This window comes from Lethenteron reissneri, unplaced genomic scaffold, assembly GCF_015708825.2.
Source record: "Lethenteron reissneri isolate LAM-NWPU_2019-01 unplaced genomic scaffold, ASM1570882v1 scaffold_1373, whole genome shotgun sequence".
NCBI lineage: Eukaryota > Metazoa > Chordata > Hyperoartia > Petromyzontiformes > Petromyzontidae > Lethenteron > Lethenteron reissneri.
Window position 1 is genome coordinate 214,830 of NW_026891084.1, and position 12,607 is coordinate 227,436.

Consider the following 12,607-nt stretch of genomic DNA (forward strand, 5'->3'; position numbering starts at 1 on the left):
TTTTCCGAAGATCGTTATCTTATACCAAGTTTACTAATTGGGGACCAGATCACCTGATAAGGATCCGGTGGGCCACCACTCCCCACATGAGCGTGGCTCGGCGGAAGGAGGTGCCAAGAATCAGTTCGTATTGATGGATCTGTTGGGAATTTATGCGATTAAGAGTACAGCCCACTAAATATTAAAGATAAAAATTAAGAATACTCTTATACGACGGATGGCCACCACTCGGTCTCGTTGTGATGCTTTCCAGCCACGGATGGCTTATGGGTTCGAGTGTGTTTGAGTGGTAAGAGTTGTCTTGAATAGTCAGTGTTCGGAGTCGATTCTTTAGGTCAAACAGACGCCTGGTGGTCGTGTGGTGAGGGGGCGGTGCGCGTCATACGTATCCATCGCTCCCCTGTCGGATGGCTGTTGATACGCTGTCGCAGTTCGGAACCCGGTCGGTAGGTGGCGCCCACAACTCGCTCGTAGCGTGCAGCGCTGGATCGTCGCCAAGTCGCGACGCTCACCACCGGCGGCAGCGGAGATCTCCGGCGGCAGCAGAGATTGACGAGCTGAAGATGAGTCGAGCCGACCCGCTGGTCGCAGCTCGCTCCTGAGTCGACCCTCCCGGTCGAGCTCGCTCCTGGGTCGACCCGCTGGTCGCCCTCGCTCCTGAGTCGACTCTCTGGTCGCACTCCTGAGTGGACCCGCTCTGGTCGCACTCGTTCCTGAGTCGACCCTCCCGGTCGAGCTTCTGAGTGGACCCTCCCGTCGCACTGGTTTCCAATGTTCAGGATCCGTTCCTTTATGCTGAAAAATCCCCCTGGATCCCGCCCACAAGGCGGGGCTTCCGATTTTTGCTGTGTCAGGATCTGTCCGTGTAGGCAGGTGTGTCCATGTGTGTGTCCGTATGTCCTTGTGTGCATCACTGACGGTATATTCCGTTGTCAACTCCCTCCATAAAACCCACGAGCAAACAACCAGATGTTACAAATTGTCTCGAAGTCGTCTCTCTGTCTGGGTGCAATTTATCTCTTGTCTGGCCTTCTTCATGAACCCAAAACACAGACGTTACAAATCGTCTCATAGGCGTCTTTGTTCGTGTTGCACAACCTGGAGGGGGGCAACACTCTCTCCGACCCGGCGCACAAAGAAATGGTTAAAAGTTTTAAGTTAACATTTGTCCCTTACTATTTCACAGTTATGATTCTGTATGTAACCTAAGGTCTGTCGTTTCCCATCGTGGTTCCCGACCCAAGTGTAGGTGTTTCCCCGAGCGTACACACACTCCTATCCCGCGCTGCGGGGATACAAAGACGGCCGGGATCTCCCTTTCTCTCCGACCCTGGGTTTAACATCGTTTTTTTTTTTTATGTATTTATATTCGACCTGGTGGTGATTCATCCCGTTATCCTGGCTTTTCCATAAGTTTTACTTTTGTCTTTCATGCATATACTTATTACTATTAATTTATTTCCGATATCTTAGGTTAAGGGGTAAGTTTCTTGATCCTAGGAATTCGTATTCCTTGGTGCCTGGATGGTTATATAAGCGGAATATAGTTTACGGTGAATAGCGTTAACATTGATGTTATGTGCGATATTATGTATTGTGATGTCTTTAACTTAACTTGTTTGTCAGGGCTTTACTGACACGAAGTTGCATTCCTAGCCCGCAGTCTTTGCCCCACCCTATCTCTGCTCGCCGTTGTTGTTGCCTGCCGTTAATTCAAGGCCTCATTAATTTCCGTCACCCCTGAGTAGGTGAGGGCGGTTGAACCTTGGAGTCAGTTCTGGTTTTTGTCTGCCTACTTCTTCTTGTGTCCCCTGACCCCGGGAGTTATTATTCTACTTTATGGCCTGTCGAAGCCCCACTCGCTGTTGCTGGGCTGGTGTTGTTCCCGGCTTTTTGCTTACGTTTGCAGTTCGCCGTGCTCTTGATTTCCTTCCCTCTTCAACCTTATATTGACTATTCGCTCCTGTCTGGGTGCGATTCAATTTTGACTTAGGAAGGTTCTGATTGTCATATGCTTCGGGTCGAATTGTATAGAAAGTATTGAAGTATGGAAATAACATTTCATATTGACTTAATGATGGTGATGGTTCAGTAGGCGTAACTTGTGACCTGGTTTAATTGGAGTGGGTGTGAATATCAATAACTTTAGCCTACTCTGTTGTTAAATTCCGACTTTAACGTTACTTTAATAGCAATACAGAATAATTGAGCTTTTTGTCTTAACTAGGCGAATGCGAACTTCTGGTGACCCCCGCAGCCGTGTTGTTCAGCTGGGTCTTGTGCCTTGAGAGATATACAACCCTCTTTTAAATCACCTCTCCCCCTGCCAACCTTCTGCTCTGGGAGTGTTTATTCTTGATTCCAGGTCCAAGGCCCCCTCACATCCAGACGCGCAGGGTTGTTTACATCAGCTCCCCCCCCTGTGCACGTGTTCTAACTAGCTCGGAATTCCTGAACACACAATCAGTGATGATTCCTGGCTTTCTGTGGTTGTGATTTAGACAAAGGCGCCTCTGTTTTCTTCCATTGCCTTTGAGTCGACACTGCCCTATTATTTGCCCATGTGCTGAGGTCATAGAATTCGTTTTGACTTCAGTAATATTAACATTCAGTATTGGATTAGCAAATGGGCAATGGTTCATTGATGTAGCTCGCAGCCTGGTCTCCAATTTGAGCGAGCGCGAGGATCGATAATTTAGCCTACTCTGTTGTTGAATTTCGAATTTTGACGTTACTTTAAAACCATGCAGGATGATTGGGCTTTTGCCTTAACTATGTCTGGCTGACACTCCCACTGTCTCTGCCGCCTGCACGGGTGACATGTGCCCGTTCATCAGGCCTTATCTTCCCTTGAAGCAACGTTGTAAATTCTGCCATCCTAGCCCTCCTCCGGTTCATTACTTAACAACACCTGGTGTTTTGCAGTTTGCTGCGCTTGGTGTGTTTCACTCATTAAAAAAAACAAGTAAAAAGATAATATATAAAAATCATCAAATATTATTAATCTCAATTATGGAAGAAGGGTTAGTATACAACATTCCGCCCTTTTAAAAATGACCAGTGGTCAAATGGCCACGGGTTATTTTTAAAAATATGTATACCCTTCTTCCATCATGAACCATCGATTGTCCTCAAGTTTTGCTGCTATTCCTTACAACGCGCGCGTACGTGTCACAACTTAACAGGTTATATGTGACAAGAGAGAAAAAAAATATTCTAAAGGAAGGTAAAACGATAAGGGAGGGAACGTTATTCTATTGACTACCTGTTATAGGAGATATCGTTAAAAAGATAGTCTCTACGGTTATTCTTGGGTGGCATCATCAGGCCTTGGCTCTATCCCTGTTCCTGGGCTCGAATGGTATGTGGCTTGTGCCTGCGATTAATCTTTTAAGTTCGGCATTCATTTTGGCCACACGGTATGTTAAGGTTAGAATAGCCAGGACTAGTATGATCATCCCTGTTGCCCCTGTGATACCCATCCCCATCTGTTGATTTCGCTGATATCCAGCCACTTCGGTCGCCCAAGTAAGATCTGTTATGTTAATCTCTGATTCGCTGAGGGATAATTTCACCATATGGAATTCTTTACTGTTCAACAAGTTGGACAGAGTGCTGCTTATCTCAAACTTGTGGCCTCGGAATGTGTCTACGATTTCTACCTCCGCTTGGTGTAGGCTTTTGTCTAGGTTATATAATACCTTGTCCCCTATGCGTACGAATGTTCCTCTTGGTATTGTGACCAGTGCGACGTGGCTTGGAATCGGAACTTCCATGGTTATGGAGTGTTGATCGGTGGAAACAATTGCCGTGTCTAGAGGGGTGCTAATCAACCACTGGGCATTAGCTATCATGGCCACTGTTCCGGTTCTTTCTTTGGGTTTACTTAGCTTAAACTTGCAAGTTTCCTTGGAGCTTAGGTTTGACAGACCACACATTAGTTCTGCTGTATTGGTCAGAAATGGTTCCCCTGGGCAGAGCCAATGAACCTCTTTCATTATTTGACACAGGTTTAGGTCAGGCACCAGGTACTTAAGGGGGCCTTCTTCCTGGTAGGCCACCACTAAGGGAGTTTCCATCTTGGAGTAAATGTCGTTATTCCATGTACCCACGTTCAATACTGTCCGCAATCGGAATACATTTCCGGGTTTAACCAGGGGTAAATTTAGCAAAAACGCCAGCTGTCTAGTTTGGGGGTCCACATGTATGGGTGTGGCTGTACCCATGTTGAAGGCAATTTGTACTTGAGTTGGACTGATTGTTTCCGGGGATGCTGCTTGTAGCACATCTTTTATCAGTGTTGGAGTTACCAGATATGACGGAATTTGTCCTTGTATAAGATCACTGACGCTGCCGCTGATGCTACGCAACAAGTCTTGGATCACCCACTGAATTGGCTCTCGAATACTCTCTTCTTCGTATAGACCTCGGATTGCAGAACTCAATTCTTGGAATGTTAAGTTAATCATGATAGAATGTAGGTTTACGAGAACCACGGTGTCTCGGAGGGTGGATCCCATTTCGACCAGATTCTTTTGTTGGTGTTGTATTTGCTGATGGATCTGATGCATATCGAGCTGTAAATTCTCGATACCTTGCGTGAGGTGTCCAATCTTTACGGCGTTGGATATGGATACTCCTAGTGTGATTAAGGAGCTAAAACCGGATAGTATTCCAAAGACCCCTCCCAGGCCGATAGACCTCTTGGAACGTGTTAGGTTGACAGTGGTGGGGGGAAGTATCATGGTTCTTTGTAATTGCTTCAGGATCGTTCCGATATTCTGTTCACTATATCTTAGGAAGTCATAATACCATATTCGGGTTGCTTGGGTGGCTTGGGGTGGTAACTTCCCGAAGTGCTTCTTTACCACCAAGGCAGGTTCCAAGGAGACATAGACTTGTTGGGTTACTATTTTCGTTTCGGTTACTAGGAAGCTGGAGGAGTCTCTCAGCATCACCCCGGATTCTGGTCCTGGCTTGATCAGCTCTTGGCTCCCTTCTAGCTTGACAAGGTACGTTAGCAGGAGCGTGAGCAGGAGGGCTGCCATTCCCTGGAAAACATGTTACATATTATTGTAGTGTGATAAGCCCATTAGTTTAGTCCCCCCCCTTTTCCACCTTTATTCCTCATCTCGCTCCACCAGCACAGGGTACGGTTTGATTTGGTTGATGTGCACCCACTTGTATTGCTGCTCTCTTCCTGTCTTTGTGATTTTTAGCTGATATACGACTGGGGACATTTTGTCAACCACCTCGTGTGGTCCTGTCCAGGAGGGCAGGAATTTCCTGCACTTCTGTTTCCTTTTCTCGTAATTGAGGTACCACACCTGGTCTCCTAGCTGGTATTCTGCGTGGCTGGCTTTTTGGTCATAGTATGCTTTGCTCCCCTGAGCCTCTACTTGCAACTGGTCCCTGACCATAGCGAATGTGCTCTGTAGGTGACTATTGAGTCCCGTCAGGTATTCAGTTGGCGTCATTGCCGTCGGGGTCTCGTCCTCCGCTGGGACATATAACAGGTGTACTGGGAGGGTCATTAGCCTCCCTGTCATGATCTCGAAGGGTGTCCTGCCTGTAGCTCGGTTGGGTGTGGCTCGCATGGCCATCAAGACTAGGGGTAGTTTCGTATCCCAGTCGCGGCCCGTGGTAGACACATATTTCTTTAGGAGGCTCACGATGGTCCTGTTGGCTCTTTCCACCTGTCCTGAGGATTGTGGATGGTATGCGACATGTAATTGTCTTTTTACTCCCAACATCTTCCACACTTCTGTGATGACCTCGGCTGTGAAGTGGCTTCCTTTGTCTGAATCGATCGTTGACGGTAGGCCCCATCTACTGAATATTTGGTTAATCAGTAGTATGGCGGTTGTTTCCGCGGTGTTGTTGGGTGCTGGTAGACACTCTGTCCATTTAGAGAATGCACAGGTCACAGTTAGCATGTACTTGTTCCCTTTGGTTGATCGGTTGACAGGTCCTATCCAGTCGATTTGTAGGTTGGACCAAGGATAATCTGCTCCCCTCCTCTGTAGGGGTGCCCTATGCTGTGAGGTCGTTGGCTGGTACTTACAACACACGAGACAGTTGGACACATGTTTGTGTATGTCTACCCCCATTTTTGGCCAGTAGGCCACCTGTCGCAGCATCTGTCCCGTATTCACCTCGCATCGGTGGCCGCTACACGGTTCATTGTGGGCGTGTTGTAACATTATTTCTCGATATTGAGAGGGGACTACCCATCTAGGTCGACCGTCTTTTTCGTTTGTGTATACCAGTAGCCCTTTTCGCATTGAGAACCTTTTGATTTGGCTATGCATGATCTCGAGCTCTTTGTTGTCATTCAAGTTGTCAGTAGTGATTGGTTTTCCTGCTGGATCTTGGATATGATCGGCGAGTGTCTTTAGTGTTTCGTCCTCTTGTTGCATTCTGATCAGGTCTTCGGAAGGCTGGGCACTGTTCAATTGGGCTCTGGTTCCAGCTTCTGCCGGGTTCTTCCCACTTCTTGTGACCAGTCCTATCACGGCGATGTCTTGGTTCGTCGACTCTTGTTGTCCGTCTCTGTCGGTTTGGTCTTCTAGCTTCCACGGGGTGCCTTCCAGGCTTCCCACTTTTGCTATAGCATCTGCTTGGTCGTTCCCAGTTTTCTCTTGACCAGGTATCTTGGAGTGTCCTTTGACTTTCTTCCAAAATATCTTCATATCCTTGTTCTGAACCATCTTATCTATGGCCTCGAATAGTTCTCGATGGCGAATTGGTTTATTCCTATGGTTCTTCATCTCGTTTTTTTTCCATATGGGTAGGTGGTGCAGGAAGCTGTGCTGTACGTAGTTGGAATCAGTGCACACCACCATGGTCCGTATTTGGTTATCGGATGCCATCTGGACAGCGATGTGTACCCCGACCAACTCTGCATACTGGTTTGACTTTGGTCCCAGCTGAAATCCCTCTTGAATCCCTGCGAGTGGGCCAGTTTCCCAAATGACTCCTGACCCAGCGTGAAGCTTGTTCTCCTTCATCTTGGAGCATCCATCGATGTATACCACTGGTAGGTCGGCACATGTCTCCTTCCTGAAGGGCAGGTACCTGTTGTCCTCCGGAGGTATCTTTTCGTCCTCTGCTTCCATGCTGTCAAAGGTACAATCATGTAAATCGGCAAGACCTTGGGCCATTGGACTTTTCTTGTTCTTTGCGTATTTCACTGTGATTGGTAGGCCTTGGAGTGTCAGTGCCCAGCTGGCTATTCGGCTGCTGGTTACGCGGCCCTCTCGAATCTTCTTACTGTTGAGGTATGCCAAGGATTCATGATTTGTTTCCAGGATGATCCTCTCTCCGTTCAACAAGTTCCGAAAATGTTGTATGGCCCAGATGTTTCCAAATATCGCCTTCTCACACTCGGAGAACTTCATCTCCACTCCCCGGAGGGCTTTGCTGGCATAGGCAATAACTCGTTTCTCGGCTTCCTGTCTCTGGTACAGTACCGAGCTGATACTATGATCTGAGTATGCGGTCTCCAGGTAGTATTCTTTCCCTTTCTCTGGGTATGCTAGGCAGGATGCCTCTGTGATCTGTCGTTTTAATTCTTTTTCTGCGGCTTCCTGTTCCTGTCCCCACTCCCATGGTTCGTCTTTTTGCAGTAGTTTGACTAAGGGTCGAACGATTCCTGCGTAGTCGTCCACGAACTGTCGAAGGTAGTTGCAAATCCCTAAGAAGCTCCGAAGGGTCGTGACTGTGGTGGGCGATTTGAGTGTGAGGAGGGCTTCAAGTCTTTTGGTTTGGGGTAACATTCCCTCAGTGCCGACCTGGAGCCCGAGGTAGTCCACCCTTTTGCGTGCCCACTGTCCTTTTTGTATTGAAATCTTTGCGCCTGCTTCCTTTAACTGCTCGAGGGTATGCTGGAGGCTCTCGAGGTGTTCTTCCCATGAGGAGTCCTTGACTAGTATGTCGTCGACGTAGACGATGGTGCCTCGCTCTTTTGCGTCGCCCATCGCCTTGTGGAGGAATATGTTGAAGTCTGCAGGTGAGTTCGAGTATCCGAACGGGCAGCGATTCCAAGTATACTGTATTCCGTTGAAGGTGAAGGCCAACTTGTATTGATCGGTTTCTTTTACTGGCATGGTCCAGAAGCCATTTGCTAGGTCCATTGTGGTGAGTACCTTTGCACCTTTTATTTGGTTGAGACCGTGGTCGATTTCTGCCATTGGCCATCGAGATAGGGGAACTGTTTTATTGAGTTGTCGGTAGTCGATCGTGAGTCTCCATTTTCCCGTGGGTTTTAGTACTGGCCAAATGGGTGAGTTGTAGGTCGAGTTGCATTCCCGGATTATGTTCTTTTTGAGTAGGTTCTCTAGGGTTTCTTGGATCGATTCATAGGCGGCCAGTGGAATCTTGTATTGCTTCACGTATACCGCTGGTGCTCCCTCCAGTGTGGGAATGGATACCACATGTAGGTCGGTTTTGCCACAATCATAGGAGTCTTTGGAGAACAGGGAGTTGTATTTTTGGAGCAGTTGTCGTAGCTCGTCTCGTTGAGTGTCGCTCTCTAGGGCGTCTGCTGCTTCAATTTGTTGTTCTATTTGTTCTTCTATTGTAAGGACTCCTTTCTCTTGGTTTGGATCTAGGGCCTTCGTGGTTTCGGGCGGCTCGGTTGAAAGTTCCTTTTGCGTTACTATTGGTTGAGTTGCCTTGGCTTCATCCGAGGGTAATACGCTCTTGCCCTTGTATTCTCCTTCATCAGTTTGCAGTTCGTCGGTTTGGCCTCCAGGGGGCGGTGTATACTCCATGAGGGGACGGTCATTTGGTGATACTGACTCTAAGTCGGCTTCCTTTCGGTCTTCTCTCAGTCTGTTAGTCATTAGCTGAGTGATTCGAATTCCTGCTGGGAGCTCGTCTTCGTTCCTGATTGTTGTTGATAGGTCGTCGAGTTCTTGTGTTATCCCTTGGATTCCCGTGGAGTCTCTCATAACGTCTTCATCTTCTGAGTCCCTTTGTTGCTCCGGCATTGACTGTGCCCAAATTTGTCGGGATTCAAGGTTCATAATGGGTTTCAGGCGATTCAGTAGTTCGATCCCAATAATCAGTTCTTTTCCTGGGTATTGTATGACATATAGGGGATGGTTCATGTTGATTTTGTTGAATGTCAACTTCGTCATAACTTTGCCCAATGGTCGCATGTGGGTCCCTTCACATCCTGAGTAGGTAAGTTTACTTGGCATCACTTGTAGTGTTTCATTCTTCCTCTGGAGGGCAGTCTGGAGTTCGTCAAATAATTCTCTGGATATCATGGATATTTCTGCTCCAGTATCACAAAGGCCTTGGCTGGTCAGGGTGTCTTGCAGTATTACTTCCACGTGGACTCGTCCAACTGGTCCTACGGGAATCAATTCCCCCAGATGGTACCCTTTTCCTTCTGGTACCACTTCGGTGATTGCTTCGAGGCTTCTTGTCTTCTCTACGTTCACTTGGGCTACCTTTGCTCTGGGTGTGCCCTCCTCCTGTGTGGGTATAGTTGGTATTCTTCCCTTCGCTACTTGCATGGAAGTCTTCATACTCCCTAGGAGCTCTTTTTCCATCCTAATGTGGTGAGCATATCGATTCCTGTTAGCTAACGGCGGTCTATGCTCTATTGCTGGTGGAGGCGGCAGTAGGGGACGATATGGTGACTGGTTTGGTGGGCGTCGGCCTCCGCGGGGTAGGTGTGGCCCGTCACTCTCTCTTCCTCGTCCATAATTCCAGCCTCCGCCCTCTTCTGAATTCCATGGTGGTGGCGGCTGTGGGTGCCAAGTTCCTCTGGCCTCGTTCCTCCCCCCACGTGGAACGTTATTCAGCGTGTTGTGGACGGGTGTCGATTCTATTGGGTTAGGCGCCCTCTCCTGGGGGAATTCATGTCTACCCCGTGTGGCGCTAATATTATTCCTTGGAGATTCGCTTCCCTCCAGATCGAGGCATTCTTTATCTCTGGTGACGATGTGGGTTTTGGCTATGCCAGTGGTTTTCCGTCCGTTCACCCAGGCCGTGTGGGCCTTGCTTTCAATCTGGCGTAGGGAGGCAGTCTCGGGGTCCAACATCATTCCTACTATTCTCACTATTTCAGGTCTCAATGATTGGAAGAACATCACTTTTAAGACTGTCTTATCTCCCTGGGCATTGTCCACGTCCCCTGCGTAATATGCTTTCTTAAGGCGTAGGAGATAATCTCGTGGGTCTTCGTCTACACGCTGGGTCATCAACTTTGCCGCGTTCAATCCTTCGGATAGTGTGGAGTATTCCCCAAATCTCTTAACTACTGCTCGGCTCAATTGTTTAAAGTCACTCTTCACCCTATTTGGCAGGGAGGCTACCCATGGTCTGGCGGGTTCATGTAGGCTCCTTGATAATAAACATGCCTTTTCTGCTGATTTACCCAGACCCCGGATCTTAGCCTCCTGTTCTACTGTAGTTATGTGAGTGTGGATATCCCTGTTTTTGTTATGTGGATCGAAATAGGGAATTCTCACGAGTGCTTTGTCCATTAGTTTTAGTGTCTTACTGTTAAAAGTGTGTTGTTCGTCATCAGTGGTCTCGGTTCCTGAGGAGTGCTCCCTTGAGCTACCCTTGTCTCCACTATCACTGTTGTCATGTGTCCCGTGTCTGTGTCGTGATCTCCCTCTGTCCGAGGATTCGTATCTGTCCCGTTGCTTGTGTCTCTTGTTTTCCTTATGTGGGTCTTGTGATTCGTGCTTGTGGGTTGGTGTGCGTGATCTCCTTGAGTGGTGTCTATGTGGTGAGTGTTTTTGTCCTCGACCTTCATGCTGCCTACTACGTGTGTGGTGCCTGCTAGGTGAGGTGTTGAATTTATGTTTGTCTCGTGCTTCATGGTTATCGGGATTCCTGTCTCTGGGATTTTTGGTGCGGGTGGTTTTGCGTGGGTGATTTTTACATGTCATGCGTCCCTCTGGTGAGCTCTCTCTGGTACCCATGTCGTGTTGGTCATTGTCAGAGGAGTCAGTGTTAGATGAGCCGTCACCATCACGGTGGCTCTGCTTAACATAACTTTTGTAGTGCCTTTTGCACCTGTTACGTGGGTCAACTTGGCTCGGTGATTTCTGTTTATCCCATGGCTCATGCTTGTGTGATGTGCGTCTCTCTGGTGAGCTCCTGTTATCCGTGTCGTTTTGGTCATTGTCAGAGAAGTCAGTGTCAGATGAGCCGTCACCATCACGATGGCTCTGCTTAACATCACTTTTGTAGTGCCTTTTGCACCTGTTACGTGGGTCAACTTGGCTCGGTGATTTCTGCTTATCCCATGGCTCCTGCTTGTGTGATGTGCGTCTCTCTGGTGAGCTCTTGTTACGTGTGTCGTGTTGGTCGTGTTTGTGCGAGGTGCGTTTCTCTGGTGAGCTGTCTCTGTCATCTGCATCATGTCGGTCATACTTGCGTAGCGTGCGTCTGCCTGGTGTTCTGTTTATGTCATGTTTCCCGTCTTGCACCAGCTCCGCCCTTTCCCGCTCTATCATTACAGTGTATCCTGATGACTTAGGGTTAATTATTTGTCTCTCTCTAACGTTGGGGTGGTCGGCCTCATGTTTTCCCGTTTGTATTATTATTTCCTCTTCTCTCTCCTCGATTTGCGAGGGTGTTACTTTATCAAAATTGCTTTGCATAGTAGCCACACTCATTGTGGGATCTGGCCCTGGGCTACGTCCCCGTGGCTCGGAGTGTGGTAAATTGTTACTCCCGTATGTGTCCTGTGTATCAACGTCTGGGTGTTTCACTGGTGCATTTAGTGCGGATTCTTTCTCTCTCACGAGGGCGTGCAGACGCTCTACCTGCACCATTAAGGACAGTTTCTCTTGTCTCTCCCTTTCAAATTTTTCCTCATTCCATAATCTTTCTCTGTCTGTCTGTGCGAGGAGATACGAGTCTACCCTCGCTATTTCTGCAATTTTTACGTCACGTTTGGCTTTGCCACATTTCATCACATCCTTAAGTAGTTTCCTTCTATGGGCCTTAACATCTTCTGTATGGCTCCCCTCCCATATATCTCTCTGCTCCGTCTGCTGGCTAGCAGTCCGTCCAGTACGTTTTAACACAAATTCCCGATATTGTTTTTCCATAGATTCCATCTCCTCCTCAGAGGTCCACTCTGTATCAGTGTTATGCGTTGGTGTGTCAAACTCAGAATGTTGTGGATCCTGTGCCATCTCTATTATGTAGTGTGGTTAATAGACTTAAGAGTGTATCTTAATTCTAACATCTCATGTGCGTCGTGAGTTACTCTAGAATTCCCTTTCAGAGCACATATAAACAATTGTATCACAGGATGCGTCAGTTTAACTCGAGCAAATAATCTCAGCCCAGCTGTCTTTTTTATACTCTGCTACTCTGGTACCTCCCTTCAGAGCGCGTTTTGTTTGTATACCCCCGTTTACAATCACAAGGCAACGTTAGTTCACAACACTTTGATTAACACATCAGTGATTCGTTCCTGAATTCATGCATAACCTGTCTGCGAGAGATCCCGGAAGACGAGCCCCCATTATGTTGTATATGTTGGTTATGAAAATTTGTTATGTTGTATGCGTGCGTGGGTGAATTATTATGTTGTACGTGTGGGTTATGAATATTCAGTGGAAAT

At 47.7% G+C, this 12,607-nt stretch overlaps 1 protein-coding gene across 1 annotated transcript in view; it reads left to right on the forward strand.

Moving 5' to 3' along the window:
- The window catches only part of LOC133362109 (hemicentin-1-like), an 85,630-nt gene that overhangs the window by 45,899 nt on the left and 27,124 nt on the right, over nt 1–12,607 (forward strand). The window lies entirely within an intron of this gene.